The following is a 16,061-nucleotide window of genomic DNA, read 5'->3' on the forward strand; positions in this document are numbered from 1 at the left end:
TAATTCCCTATCCCAAATTCCCTTTCCCAAATTTCCAAATGTAAACCCCAAACCCTAATCCTATACAAAAACTCCCATAATATCCCATATTTCCCTAACTAAGTCTATCCCAACAGTCCCAAATTTCCCACTAGTTTTCCCCTCTCCTAACAGTCCCTTGTTTCACTGTTTTCCCTTGGTGGCAGAGGTCAAGCACATCACCAAAAACAATCCACCACAGTTTGACACATCAGCACCTATTTCTCCAAGCCAATTTGTCTACCAACAGTTATGGCATCTGATCCTTCATATGATTATGAAGAAGAGACCCAAAGTGACTCACCCATGGAGGGACATGCACCCAGGAGGCCTCATAGAGGTGGCAGACATATCAGAGAAGAACCTACCACTCTTGCCGAGTTGCAGGCCTGCCCTCTTGCCATCTTTTGTTTCCAGCATCAGTCATGTTATGAATTTTGCAAGAAGGTTGCTAATATTCAGTTTCATCATGAGTTGGCCCACTTATTTGTGTTGCATTTGAATGGTGATCAAGCCACTCTTGTTGGTGTTACTTTCACATTAACACCATAAACCATTTCATTGGCAACCGGCATACCAAACATTGGAGAACCATGGAATAAGAGGCAGAAGATTGACTGGCAACACTATGAACCATACATCAAACCTGGTTTTCTGAGGCAGCTCAAGAGAGTGTTTCCTTTTCAGTTTCTCAAGGATGAGTATGCTCCTTTAATGAAACCGGCTTGTATGCATACAAGCCGGTTCTCCTGCTTGTATGCTTATCACATTAGGCTTCTGATGCATTTCACTTGGGTGCGAATGATGAACATTCCTTATTTCATATGCTGAAACATAGAGAGGATGACCAATCTTGTGCAGCACAAGACCCCTTAGCAGCAGTTCAACAGTCTTTATCATTTTGCTCTCATCAAAATTATGGTCGTTCAATAGCTTGGTTTACAGGGCATCACTTGGGATGACTTCATCTCTCATGAATTTTTCAGAGCTTCACAGGGACCTTCAGAGGTTGGGCATGAGACAGGTGGACCTTCTTATCAGCAGGGCCATGAGACCGCTAGTGTGCCGGTGTTCATCTCTTATCAGAGAGGCACTAGACGGTTGTTTGCAGCAGCGAAGCGAGTGTTATCTCCACCTGGGGTGGAAGGGGCCTCACTTCCTCCATCAGCACAATAGGTTCAGGACCGAGGCAAGAGGCCTCTACAGGAGGAAGGACCATCAGGTGAGCGAGAGACTGATTTCATCCTCATTGAGGGTGATGATACTGACATGGGCCCACAAAGTGAAAACCTTAGACAGATCATCAAGGAGTAGCAGGCGGACATTGATGCCTTGTCCACCAAATTGGATAGAGCCCAATGGACTATACAGCATTTGGAGTAGAGGAACAAGTAGCTTGAGGATCAGCAGGTGGTGATGGAGTTATAGAACATTCGGCAAAACCGCCAAAGTGCCTGAAGGAGGAGGGTGGAGTTCACTTCCTTGGAGCAAGAGATCAATGCTGATAGGGAGTCATGGCTCGAAAGAGTCAATATCCACTTGGAGAGGAAGCTAGAGAAGGCAATAAATGAGAAGAATATGCTTAGAAACTTGTCATATCATTACTTGTCCCAAAACTTGGTGTGCCAAGCAAGAATCAGGAATTTGAAAGCAAAGCTAAAGAGAGCATCAAAGAGGCAAAAAGAGGATGAAGGACTTCAAATCTTGGCTGAGGCTTCCTTGGCCCATCACAGCACTTGATAGAGAAGACTCAGCCCAAATTTCAAGAAATTTGGAGCAATTTTTGCATTTTTGTAAATTTTTGGCACAAAAAACAGAGTTTTCCTCCCTATGCGCTGCGCCACGTGGTGCTCGCTTTTTCTAGAGGGCTCTAAATCACAAAATCTTTGGATTTATAGATTTTTCATGAAAATTTATGCTTTCCTACCTATGGCCAAGAAATTTGGGCAGGTTTTGAGCCCTCAAAAGGTCAAAAAACACTCAAAAAATGACCTCACTGCCCCTATTTTGACACACAGGAAGAAGTGTTGGGAGAATGGACGTTTGGAGGGGAAAATGGAGGCCAAATTGAAAAATTCCACTTGGGTTGGAAAGTAGACAGGCAGACCTTTCCAGCAAGCACACCTGGAGCTCATTTTGACTTCGGGAAGGCCTTAAAAATAGGGTCCAAACAGGCGCTATTCATAGAGAATCAGGCGCGATGCATAGAGGAAAAATCGCCAGTTTGACCAAGTTTTGCTCTGTTTTTCACCTAGCTTCGCCTAGTTTGACTTTTTCACTTTCCTAATGGAACATTTATGATGTAATTTGATAAAAATTGATGCATTATGATGTAAATATGTTGGATTTTCACTTGTAGAGGTAGATTCATCAGTTTAGAGGTTGTTTGAAACTGAATGAATCAGTTCCCTTGTTTTTATAGGCATGTTGTTATCTTGCCTAGTTTCTAGTTCTTAGTTTAGAATCAGTTGGATCAGCTCCTAGACTCATGAGCTCGACCCCTAGAGGCAAGGATGAGCTATGTTTGTCTATATTATGTTGTTTTTCAGTCATTAGCATGGTTGGACCCTTGAGAAAGCCTTGAGCTTCATTTTACATTCATAATTTCATTTTGGCTAAGGAATTGAGACCAGGGTTTGCAGCACCCTTTGGGATCCCTGTGGCATTTTGTCTTGGTACAGTGATTTCTTTTGTAATTGTGAATTGCTTATGTGTTATGTATGCCATTCTCTATCTGGTTTCTTTTGAACTAAACAAACAAGAGTGTAAGTAGAATTCATTGAAAGTGCAATGCTCTACTTGAAGTTTGCTTTAGTTGTTTGATGTTTTCAGTTATTTGGGGAGGATTCTTGATTTCCCTTGCCCTCTTCAACACCTCACCTATCTTTTCCCTCCATCTCACTAAAATTTAAGTGCCAAAATGATTGCCTACCTTGCCCCATTGAGATCTCTGCAAAACTGAGCCTCAATCCCTGCACCCCAAAATCTGCCTTTCCCTTGATTCCAACTAAACCCCCAAAAAATCACATCAAATCCTTGTACTTCATACCTAGCCTAAAATCAATTTTTATTTCAGTCATCTCAAGCCCCATCGATTATCTTTTGCTGAGATTGACCCGGAGAGAGCCCTCTCCTGTCCTCGTAGGGCTAGCTACGAGGCTGAGCATGGTTTGATGTTGGCCCTGGATCCTACCTTTTCAGCCTGAGGTAAATCTAGGCACTAACACAAAGCACCTTGGAAGATAGAGCAAAAATGTTTGAGTTTTACCTACACAACTTGGCCTTGACAGATTTGAATGTGTGGGACCAAAATTCCAAATTAGGAGACTTGCAATTGATGGCGTTAGCATCATGGATGAATCATAAGGAGGCAAGAGCTACAGAGATAAAAAAAGGTAATGGCAAAAGAAAAGACAGAACCCCTTACGATCAGAGCTGAGAAATCTAACCCAATGGTTGTCATAAGCACCCACAACCTCATTGTAAATGATCCCAAGCTTGCACCTAGGTACCTTGTTGCAAAAGAACAAGCAGTCACACACTTTGAATACATATTCTGATTGCTAGGGTATTACAGCATGCAAGCTTGCCACCATTGATTTTAGGAATGTTGGAAGGAAGAAAAGAGGAAGAAGAAAGAAAGTAGTGGGAAGAGATAGAGAGGAAGGCAATAATTTATTCATAGGAAGAGGAGACTACATCAGAAGCATGGGATGTCAGGGAAGCCACCAAAGCAATGAAGGACATGGACATAGATTAAGTTGCTCAGAGGATGAGCAACACTTTCAGTAGGAGGGTGATGATGAGGCTCATCATTGGGTAAATATATGGACCTTAATACACCTCCAAGCTTACTAAATTCAACTCTTCTCATAATTCCTTACATGTTTTAATTATATTTTGCTTAATGAGATGAGTAAAAGTAAGATGTTATGTCTAGTGGTCTAATGTGCATTGATTGTAGGTTTTTGGGAGAAAAATATGGAAATTATGGCTAATTAAGGTGTAGGAACTCGAATGAGACAAGAAGGATAGATTATAGGAGATGGGTCTTCCTCATTAAATGCTCACTCATTTGAATATCCTTTAATAAAATCGCATTAGCTCGGAGTTGTAGACAGTCGAATCATGAAATCATTGGCAGTCGAGCCAGTGATAGTTAAAGAACCAATTCATCTTGAGATTGGGAGCCAAGCCTCCCTAGATTTAAGGAATTTGTTGGAAACTTCAATTACATAAATAAGGAGGCCTAGAGCCTCATTAGGATTCAGATTTTTTATGCAAGATAACTAAGAACTTTCAAGTTGAAGGATTGTGGAAAAACAGTGTTATGTATTTTTTTATATGTTAATGAAAATGATCATTTCCTTGATCTAGCACTAAGTTGACTCAGAGGGCTAAATATCTTGGGTTAGGGCCCAACCCTAGTAGCAGAGGTTCCTCTTATTGTACTTGTATGCTTAGGTTATTTCATAGATTACTTGTTGAATTATTTTGGCATTGTTTCCTTGCAATTATTAGTGAATTTGATTAGTTTTCTTCCATTTGTGCATAGCTTTAGTAGTAGATTTAGAGAGATAAAGGAATACCAAAAAGGCTGATAACATGTGGTTATTGCCTCACTCCTCCCTTCAGGGACCATGGTTTTAAGGAAAAGCTCCCATTCAGCCCCAAAAAGACATAATTCTGATTTCTTATGAAATTTAGGGTTTTCTACTAATTAGGTTAGCATCTCTCAGTTTTCAATGATAGGTTGCAATTGTTATTTCTGATATATCTAGCTTGGTATTAGATTTCATGGTGTTTCACAATAGGCTGCCAGTATTTCTAGCATGAACTAGGCAAATGAATGATGAATTTTTGTTTTCTTATGTTGATGGAGATCTTTCTTGTTTTGACATGATTTATGGGTAAATGCCAGTGATGTGTGTATTGTAGGAGTTTCAAGAGTGCAGGAAGAATCTCATGTCAGTAGCCCTAGCCTAATCTCATCTATCCATAATTTCCAAGAGCCACTAAGTCCATAAACCGAGTTATCATTTCATAAGATCAACTTGCCATGCTTGTTGAGCAAATCCAACCATCCTACAAACTTTGGTTTGAGTTCTAAGGAAGTCCTAGCCACTTCCTTGCCTTATTCCTTCCATCACTCACCTTCCCTAAGCCCTATACCACTGTCTAAATCACTCATTTTTCTTTTGTTCTGATCCTGTAGGAATACACGAGATCCTGTAGATGCATTAGGACATCCTGTAGACATATTATAGGATGACCTGTAGTGGCCTGTTTTGAGGTTGATTTGTGAAAAATGCATCAAGAAAGATAGGATAAGACCTCTGCTTGCCTCTCAAGTGATCTAACCCTTCAAAACCACCTCTCTCCACACCTAACCCATCTGCCATACAATCAAGAAGAATTAGCATTCATATTTTCACAAAAAGGACAAAAAAAAAAAGGTTGATATGTTCATTCATATACACAACAGTAAAGTGTTTGATTAGATCAGATTGCATGCTTAAGATAGTTAGGGTTCCACATGTGTTAGTTTAGAATTCTTCTGAATCGAGATATCTTAACAGATAGCTAGATGAGTGGTGTGTTTTAAGCATTTATTTCAGTCTTTCATTACTGCAGTAGGTAATATTTCAATTCTCTCAATTAGGGAAAAATTCCCCTTTCTCCATTGATAATCAAACTTCTTCTAAATCAATAGAAGGTTGGTTTGAGAAACCCTAGTGGTCTATCGCCAACTCAGTAGTGACAAAGAGTGGATCCATTGCATCTATTTTTGTATAGAACATTGTCACCTCCAAGTTTGTATGAACCCCGGTTGATAAAGTAAATTTGGTAGCCCCAGGAGTTTCATAATTCTTGCTGCAATATTGGTGCTCATAAGGGCTTACTAAGTAATTTTATTCCATGAAATAATAGATTGGATCATAGAACTCAAAAACATCCTCTTGCAAACCCAAAAATCTTTCCAAAAACAAATTTTTAGTTAATGACATGGAATGAAGATGAGAATCTTGTAAGCGAAAATGAATCTAATCATGTCAAGAAGGCTTGTCGAGATAGTGAGGGCCTGACATAATCATCAATGAAGATTGAAGTGCCTAAAATGATTAAAAAATATCTGAGTAATGAGATGATAACCCATAAATATTAATTAATGTAAAACAACAATTATTAGATACACTAGTGGGAAAATGATTAATCAAATGAAAGTTGTTAGGACCGAAATTATGATCAGATGGATTGATTGAAGCATAATATTCTCAGTTAGTGGACAACAAAGATAAATCATTTTGAATCGCTATACAAGTTATTTGAACACTATAATCATTTCCCTCGCACGATAAATATGATAAACCTTGTACCTAGTTACAAACTGCATTAGCATCATAATTATTGAAAGAAGTGAAAAGGAATGTCAGTATATAAAACACATGAAACCAATCATGATAAAATGAGTGAAGAATAATTTGATTCACCAAATAACTCATGTATTCACTAGAACACAAGAGGATTTCAGGTGCGATGAAAAAAAATATTAGCAGAATAACATTCACAAGAAAAACCAGTAGCCGATTATTCTCAAATGTAGATGATAGGAATGATTCCTTTAACCAAAGATAATATTTGAAATGATTAACTTCAAATTTCCATGCTTCCATGACAGATATACACTCCAAGCCCGAGTTAGGTACAATATCCTTGCATGGAGATGAATCGAATGAAATAGAAGCTTCAATCCGATTAGAAATTGAATCTTGAAATTTCAAATGACTATATCTGAAATACCAAACATCTTTCAAAAAGGAATTTACATCTAGTGAAACCTTGCAAAGAAAAGAATTTTGGGAGAAAAACCAACTCTAACTTAGTTTCAGGACCTTACCAAATCCGTGAGATCCTGACATAAACAGCAATGGAAGTTGAAGTGCCTTGACATCCTAACAAGTCCAGAAATTTTCAAGGATTGTAAAATCACATTTAGAAGATTGAATCAGATCATGCATGGTGTGTGTATAGCTACTACCAATGATTTTAATAAGATCACTACTATCTAGATGGTATCCATATCTATCACTAATTTGATCAGATTTTACTTCAACAACCGGATTACTCAAGTCAAAATATTTTTATAATTGGACATCTAAGGATGGATAAATCATGTCAATCTCATGATTAACCCGAATAGAAGAATTTTCTTCATACACGATTGGAAATGACAAGGGATAGAATGGATATTCAAACATTTGATTATTTCCTTTTTCATCATGGATAACCTTACTACCTTGTGTCAATTCAAAATAAAAATCATTAGATGATGAACTTGAAGAGCATGGGGTATCTCCTTCACAAGTTAATGCATTACAAACAGTAGGGCACAAGGGATAATGAGATGAAGAGGAAATTTCCATAAAATCATCTTCTTTGACCGAATTGGATTCTAAATCTAATTCTTTCAAATCAAAATCTTCTCGAGAAAATTAAAGATCAACTGGTGCACTTTGGAATTCATCATCATAGACATCAATAGAGTCATCATCATCAAAATGATGGTTTCCTAAGATTATATATTGATTAAGAAAATTAACTTCATTTGATTGACTATTGAAATTAGTATATTGAATATCATCTAAGAATGAAGGAACAACATCTTGACATAGATGTTTTTTAAAGAGGGAAGAGAGATCAAAAGTATCTTCACTTTTCTACACCTCTACCAGTGTAATATCACCACCTTGTACTTGATAGAAAATTGAACTTAGCAACTTGAAAATCAAGAATGTCTAAAGAACTAGTTGGTGTAACAGATTGATCAAGCCGATCAAGGTACAAAGATTCATGGCATGTAGATGATAGAGGATGGCAGGTGTCCCTTGAATAAGTAATACTTTTAGTGGAACCATATTCAAGATTGAGGTTAAGAGTGTTAATATCATCTTGAGGAATGGAATGCTTATTGTTCACACTAGGCTCCATGAGCCATTCCAAGGTTTCCTCCATCGGATCTGAATGATGGGAAGTGGATTAAGGTTGAAGAGATGAATCAACAATCTGGTTTTCATATTTTCTAATTTGAATAGGTTCAACACAAGGCACATAAAAATGAGGAGGACGAGGAGTGAAAGGAATAGTAGGTTCCTCCTTTCCAATTGACTGTGTCTCATGTATTTTAAAAGTTGGGAGAGAAGAATCATCAGGGGTTTCAAACTCATCATGTAAAGATATATGAACAAAACACCCAAACTTTTGTTTAAAAAAATCCCAATTCGTATATTATTCAGAAAATTCATAACATAGGTGAAGGAATAGATTAGAAAAATCCTCAATTGACTCACCAGGGTTCATTCTTAGTTGATTGATTCTCTTAAAAACATCTCGGTAATCATGCCTACCAAATGCTTGTTGAATCTCCTTGAGAAACTTATCAAATGAATGGATTGAAGAAGATTGTAAGTTATGACACTACCGGTTAACTCAACCTTCAAATGTGAGGAAGAAAATAATGCAATCCACATCTTCACAATTGATTTCATAAAATTTGCAAAAATAGAGAAATTTAGAGATGTGCTCGACTATGGATATTTTACCCTCGCCATCAAACTTTAATTGAGACAAGTAATAAAGAGGGTCATCGGGGATTAGAAGTTTACCATCAGATTTATTAGAAAAACATCTCGGGAGTATTATTTGAGAATGAGCCATTTAAGATAAGAGATTCAAAAAAGACTCAACGAGCACAACTTGTCATCTAGCCCTCCTTCTAGAGCCAACTATTGATGGTGCTAGAAATCCGTTAACCAAGGGGGTCTCCCCAGTATGAAGTCCCAATTAGGCCTCACATTGTTTGGAGTAGGAGACCCATCTGGAGTATCGTCCTAACCACCATAACCTAAAGATTTTCCTTAACTACAATGAATAGCATAAGAAAGTATGCACATAACCTTTGAAATCAGCAAGCAAGTTGACATTGTGAAACACCAATTGCAATGTGTAAAACAAGACTTTCATGAGAGGGAGGTAAATATTGAGTCTCCAGAAGGAAAGTAATAGTAGTATCCTAAGAGAGGAACACAAGAGAAAGGAAATATTCATTAGTTATGTAGCGAAATAGTTTACATAGACACAACGAACATTAAAGAAAATACAACACACATTCAACAAGATAAGTACCAGATCCAATGAAGTAGTTCAATTTCCTTAGTACATGTGAAAAAAACATATATCGCAAACATCTTAAGAATAGTCTTACAATATTCACGATACATGCATGAAAATGTGTTGACTTAGTGAGCTTCTGAATATTAAGTGAAATATCCTAGTACACAATTACAATAGCAAGCCACTAGCTCCAACAGCGGAACATTAAGTCACTTATTTCTTCTCCAAAGAATGATCTTCTCTCCTATGCTAAGCTAGAGAAGCCAAGGCTAGCTCTCCAAAGGCTAAGCCTCCCAAAAATCCATTTTCTTGAGTCATGAGGTTTATTTACTCTCATGACCCTTGGACTTCTAATGTGACCTTTGGACTTCTACTAAAGACTCTTTTGTCCATATATGACTATGTGATTTTTCATATTCCACATATGACTCTTGGACTTCCATACATTACATTTTGTCCTTTCCTTTTGATAATTACATGATTACATCCACAAATGATGTAGCAAGACACATGGACACACATGACATTGTGATGACACTTGCATAAGTCACAACTTGACAATGATGACATGGACTTCATGATGAGATTGGAATGCTAAGATATTCCTCTTACTTCTTTGTCTTCAATCTTCGAGAGAGATATGTTCAGTACTTCATCTTCATGAAATATATTCATTGTTCTTCATCTTCACCCTCCAAATGGTCTTGAATCAATATTGAGTCTTCACACAATCTTGATCTTTGATCTTTTTTCGTAAGCTAGTCTCCCTTCATCTTATTGCTTGATGACTCCTTCAAGGTTCCTGCTTCACAAGTGTCTTCTCATATGTTCTCCTTCGCATCCTCCTTGAACATCATCCTTTCATGTTAATGTACATTGCCTACATATGAAATTCACTCATGACAAGATAACATTGGTCAATACATCTCCTAGTATAACTCTCTTCATGCAATGCACTGGTTGATCTAAAACAAGGTACTAGGTTGAGGAGGAGGCTCAAGGATTGCACAGTGTGTAGTTACAAGAGGCAAGAGTGAGGATTTGGTGACTATTACTGCACAATGCATAACATCTGGGGGTCAGAGAAGGAATATTGCACAGTTGACGGAGTCAAGGAGATAGTAGTGAAGAATTTCTCAAAGAAACTATGCAATGTGCAATTCTGGGAGACAAAGGCACAAGATTACATAGTTGGAAAACTTAGTGAGATGGTGAGGAAGGCTTGCTTACTGTGATTATGGAATGCACAGTGCAGGGAGACTAGTGACAAAAGATTTTGCAGTTGAGCAAGTCAAAGAGGCAGATAAGAAGGGCTTGCTCACTGATATTGCGTAATGTGTAATTTAACTGAGATTGAGCCACTGGATTGTGAAGTTGCACAATTCAAAGAGACATAGAGATAGATTGTTAACTAAAGTTGTGCAATTCACAGTGAAATATTGACTCGAAGGCAAGATTGTGTAATTATGAGGGGTAGGAGGCAACAGTTGAGCATTGTGATTGTGTAATACGCAGTCCTTGGAGGCAGTGACTGTGCATTGTGTAGTTCCAAGAGGAAGGTATGTACGATTGGGCCTGTGAAATGCATAGTTCAGAGGGCAAGAGAAGGTCTAGGTTGGTTGGGGAAAATATTCTGAAACTTGATTGTGTGGGAACAGTGAGGCATAGGTGAAACCAAGGTAGTGCTTGAACATGATCACACACTCACAATAATTGATGATGGAATATTAAACAATCAACATGATCCCCCTAATGTGATAGCACACATCCTCCTCCAAGTGTGACACTTAGGATACACTTTGCGACGATAGTGACGACACCAGTACAATAGTGCATAAAAATTGGGGAATGTGTCTAATGCATGTCATTATGATAAATGGAACACAATAGTGTAGGAGAATGCATCATAAGTTCCCTTCAATAATGTACAAATGACTCCCTTTTACTAGATGTGACACTTCCCCAATCATGATACAACACTTGCGAAAGTAAGAGAAAAGTGCAAACGACACTTGAAAAGGCTTAAAGAAAATAAAAGTGACACATTCTAGAATGAAGATAACATGAAAACGACACTTTTTAGAGTGAAATCAAGCAAACATGACAGTCTCAAATGTGAAAGCGAAACTTGCGAAAACAAAAGTGTGCCAAAGAGATAGTTGAGAAAACTCACAAAAATAGAAGTACAATTGCAATCAACGTGAGGAAGATTTTCAATGGAGAGTACACATTGACTATCATCATGTGATGTGCGATGCATTGTTCTTATGGATTGTGTAGTCATTGTGACTAGTGATTGTGCAAGCTTTACTTTCAAGAGATGTGCAATGCATAGCTAAGCTTGCATAAAAAGATGTGTGTTTGTGAATTCATCAAAGGCATAAAATGTGTGTGCAAGTAACTTTGACACTTAGAAGAAGATTTAATACTTTGAAAAACATTAAATTACCATGGAATGACAGATTGCAAGATCCTCAGTAGGCTCCAAAATTCAAGTGTAAGCAAAATTTTGGAGGTTGTTTGTCACAGCGACAACACTAATGTAAATTGCTACTATGATTTGGCAAGGATAGTACTATTTATCATAGTTTTATATTGTTTATAAAAGGACAAAGTATTACTTGTTTCCATGATTCCATAAGCAGAGCGAGTGTTTGGTCGTGTTGTCTTGTATTACTCTTCAAGAAAATCAAATCTAGAATGTGTTGAAGGGGAGTATTTCAAATGTCTTTAGCTCTAAGAGAGGCATAAGAAAGTCTTTTAGGGGAGCTGAGGTGGGACTTCCCCTATCACCTCTACCTTCGCGGGATCATTTAAAGGGACTCTATCTTTATCTGTGCATGTCTTTGCTTTTGGCGGTTATAGGTATGTCTGTCAGGGGAGGGACCCAAGCCATTGCCTAGACCAGAGCTATTGTTTCCATTCTTGACATCGATGTCATATTATTCAGCCATAACCCTTTTCCATTGATGTCAAAGTGGGGGAGAGAGTGAGGAGACCATTTTTAGAGGCCAGTTTTAGATTGAAGGATCAAATATGGTTGCCATCAATGCCAAAGAGGGAGAATGTTGGAAACAACATTTCTTAGTTGACATTGATGTCAAATTTTAGAGAGATTGTGGTTTGTTCATCAAGAGTAATGGAACGTAATCAATGCTTGATTTGATAGTCACCAAATGTAAGGAGTAAATGCATTACTTTAGTTGATTTGGTCCTATTTGATATGGTCATCAAGGAAAATGGAATGTAATGAATGTGATGATTAGGTCCAATTTGATGAGGAGAAAAAATTTATAAATGTTTTATGCCATGGGTGGAACTTAGAGTTAGCTACAATGCATAATGAAACTATTTGTATACGTGTAGGAGTGAGCAACAATTAGGGAGACTAGGACTGTGTATTAGATAGAGCTAGTTTATTTATGTGTTGCATAGTTCAGTTGTTTACTTTGGGGCCCAGTATGAAAAAGTATGAAATCATGGCCCAGAGAGTTTAAGGAGGTTGGTTTCTCCTATAAGTGGTGGATTTCCAAGATAGGAGTAGTGGCTCATTGTTAGTAGTGGCCAACAAACAATTGACAGGGAGTTGGGGCTTCCTAGTTGGTTTTGGACAACAAACTGTTGTAGAAGAGTAGTGGCTTCTAGCTATTTGGGGCAGAATATGTAAAATAAAATGGTTGATAATAAAAGAAGGAGAAGCAACGTAGCAGCAACAGGGCTATTTTCTTCCCCTTGAGGGTTTCCACAAGAATTACTTGTGCCTATGTGTTTTTTATCATGTTAGCTATGTGTTGATTTTAATATTGTATTTACATGTTCTAATGTATTAATTACATGTTGTGTACTGATTGTGTAATTATTTTTCAAAAGGATTCAAAATTGTATAAGTGACATCACTATTGATTCACCCTTGCCCCTCTTAGTAGTGATTTGGTTCCAACATAAACTATCATGGATATTCCACTAGATAATTTGTCACAATAGATATTATAAAATTGTATTTAAAAATATGAAATCTACACTATTAAGATTTCACTTCTCTTTAGATTTATGGATCTAGGAAACCCTTTTGTGAGAAAACACAACTGGAAGGTGAGGTCTCTCTACTCTCTTTCTCTCAATAGAAAATGGATGCAAGTACAAAGAAGTATGGCATGTGGTCCATGGGATAATAAAATTCACAAATCCTTACTCTATGCATTATCGCCTATCCCTCTTGGTTATTTTTGCTCATCTATGGAATAAATGCACTTGAAATAATGGAACCATGTTTCTTCCTAGGGACCCAGTCATAACACAACCTGATAGCCTACTAATGGTCAAGTTTGACTACCTCAACTCTTAACCAGAGTCACAATATGGAATCTTTTAGAGTCGTATTCATCATAATCATATGTCTAGCCCCTTTTCCATGAATGATCTAACATGGAATCCTCTCGATTTATGGTAGTGAAAATAGGAAGGTCAAATTTTGAGTGGAATAATTTTTTCATAAGAGCACTTATTAATGTCATTCTTGCATCATTGGAAAGGCCTCTATGTGTAGAATATGAAAAAAAGTTGTGTTCTAAAGCATCAAATTTTTACCACAAAAAAATGTCATTTGATGTCTTAAAATGCTCTAGAAAGGTTTCAAACCCCAATTTACCAAACTGGGTCCCGCTAGTAAAAATGGTCTCGTGGGATAATTCCTCCACTTTTTCCACTCTAAAAGTATTGAGATGGATGACAAACTATATAATTATCCATGCTAGATCACACCTCCCCATTTTTGGAGGCTTTTGATCCTAAAAATATTCCACTAAACAAGGTGAGGAAAATTTTTCTTAACCTTCTCTCAGGTGTACCATTTAGCTTTGCCTAGAATTTGTCCTTTCAATAGAATCTACCAAAGGTCATGCTACCCTTATCCTGTAGTTATATACCCCTTTTGAAAAATTCTATCCTCTGTCAACTTTGCCTAAGCATCTGGTGCCAAATCCTCCACTGAAGGTAGGACATGTTCCTCTTGCATATCTAGCATGGAAATATCATAGAGCTTTAGATTATCCACATTCACAACTAAGTAAATGGGCATGTATGGGAGTAGACTGAGTCTATATGCATTACCTCCCACCTTTTCCAGTATCTCAAAGGGACCATAACATAGAGACTTAGGCCTCTCCTTATTCAATAGTAACCATACTCTATCTCCCACCTTGAATGACTTCACTATTATGTGCTAATCATGCCTAACCTTGTATTTTTCCTATGACTTTTGCAGTGTCTCTTGTACCTATATATGGATTTTCTTGATCTTATCAACAAATATTTCAGCCCTCAAGGCATCCCCGTAAGATCCTCACTCACTCCTCCTTGCTACCCATATGTAATATCCAAAGGTGAAGGCAACAAATATCTAAAACAAGTTTCAAATGGGGACTTACTAGTAGAAGTGTGAAATGCTCAGCTATAAGAGTGTTGTATATATACCATATTTTCATCCCTAGTCTTCAAATACTTTTGATTATAACCCCTTAAAAGCTACACCAAAGTCCCATTGACTACTTTTGTTTTCCAATTTGTCTGAGGATGGAATGTTATAGACCTATTCAACTTCATGTCCATCTTCTCCCACAATGTAGCCCAAAATGCACTAATAAATCGCATATCCCTGTCTGAAACGATTCTCCTTGGTATCCCAAAGTGCATCCAGAATTTTCCAAATAATAATTTTGTTGCTTCTTGCCTACTGATGGTCTCTTTATGTGGCATCGAAACACACAACTTGTTGAACCTGTCAACTACCACGAACATGTAGTCATGTCCCTTCTTGGTTGTTGGTAAACCTACCACAAAGTCCATGGAAATTCTTTCACAAGGACGAGTGGGTAAATGTAAGGGATGATATAGACCCTGTTTCCTATTACTACTCTTATTGGTACAACAAAACATGCATTCTCTTATGAACCAAGCTACTGTTATTGCATCTTGGGTCAATACACATACCTCTGTAAGTTGGCACTGTCTTCCCTATAACAAATTTCCCTGCAACCTTGGAGGTGTGAGCCTCTCTGACTAGCTACAAACGCTCACCTTTAGGAACACATAACTTATCCAGGTTGTAGAGTAACCCATCCTAGAGATGGTATTCAATGGTGATATCACCATCATGCACATAACTCAGGTTCTACAATTATTGAAACACCTAATTGAAGTCATCCTCTGAATATGCCTCTCCATATGCATCATGGGTGAATGGCTCCAAATGCATCAAAGTTCCCAAATTTGTGATATTTTATGTGGGTGGCCTTGAAATTATGTCAACCAACCTGTTTTTGTTTCCCATCTTATACTTGATCACTAAATTAAATTGTTGTAGAAACCTCATCCACTTGTAATTCCTAATCTGTTGTAACTTACTCTGGGTCTACAAGTACTATAGTGGTTGGTGCTCTATGTGGATCATTGTCCCCTTTCCCATCAGATAGTGCTTCCACTTCTTTGCATCTTACACCATGGCATAAATATCCTTTTCGTAGGTAGGGTAGTTAAGAAATTCCCCGTGAAATTCTTCATAATGGTAGCATATATGCCTTCCTCCTTGCATCAAGACTACTCCCATAACATACCCACTCATATTTGTTTCTACTTTGAAGGGTTGTTGCAAATTTGGTAATGCTAGATTTGTTGCTTGACTGATCTTATTATTTAGCTACTCAAAGTCTTTGTGCTGACCCTTCCCCATTCAAAACTTTTTCCACTTTTTTTATGGCATGGAGTAGCATTTCTACTACTGAAAACGAGGCTATGAATTTACTCAGGTACTATGTTGCCCCAATAAAAATGCTAACCTTAGAAACATTAGTAGGAATTTCCCATTTCATTATGGA

This window comes from Pinus tabuliformis, chromosome 7 (genome assembly GCF_031772625.1).
Source record: "Pinus tabuliformis cultivar Carrire ecotype Pingquan chromosome 7, CPIR1, whole genome shotgun sequence".
Taxonomy (NCBI): Eukaryota; Viridiplantae; Streptophyta; class Pinopsida; order Pinales; family Pinaceae; genus Pinus; species Pinus tabuliformis.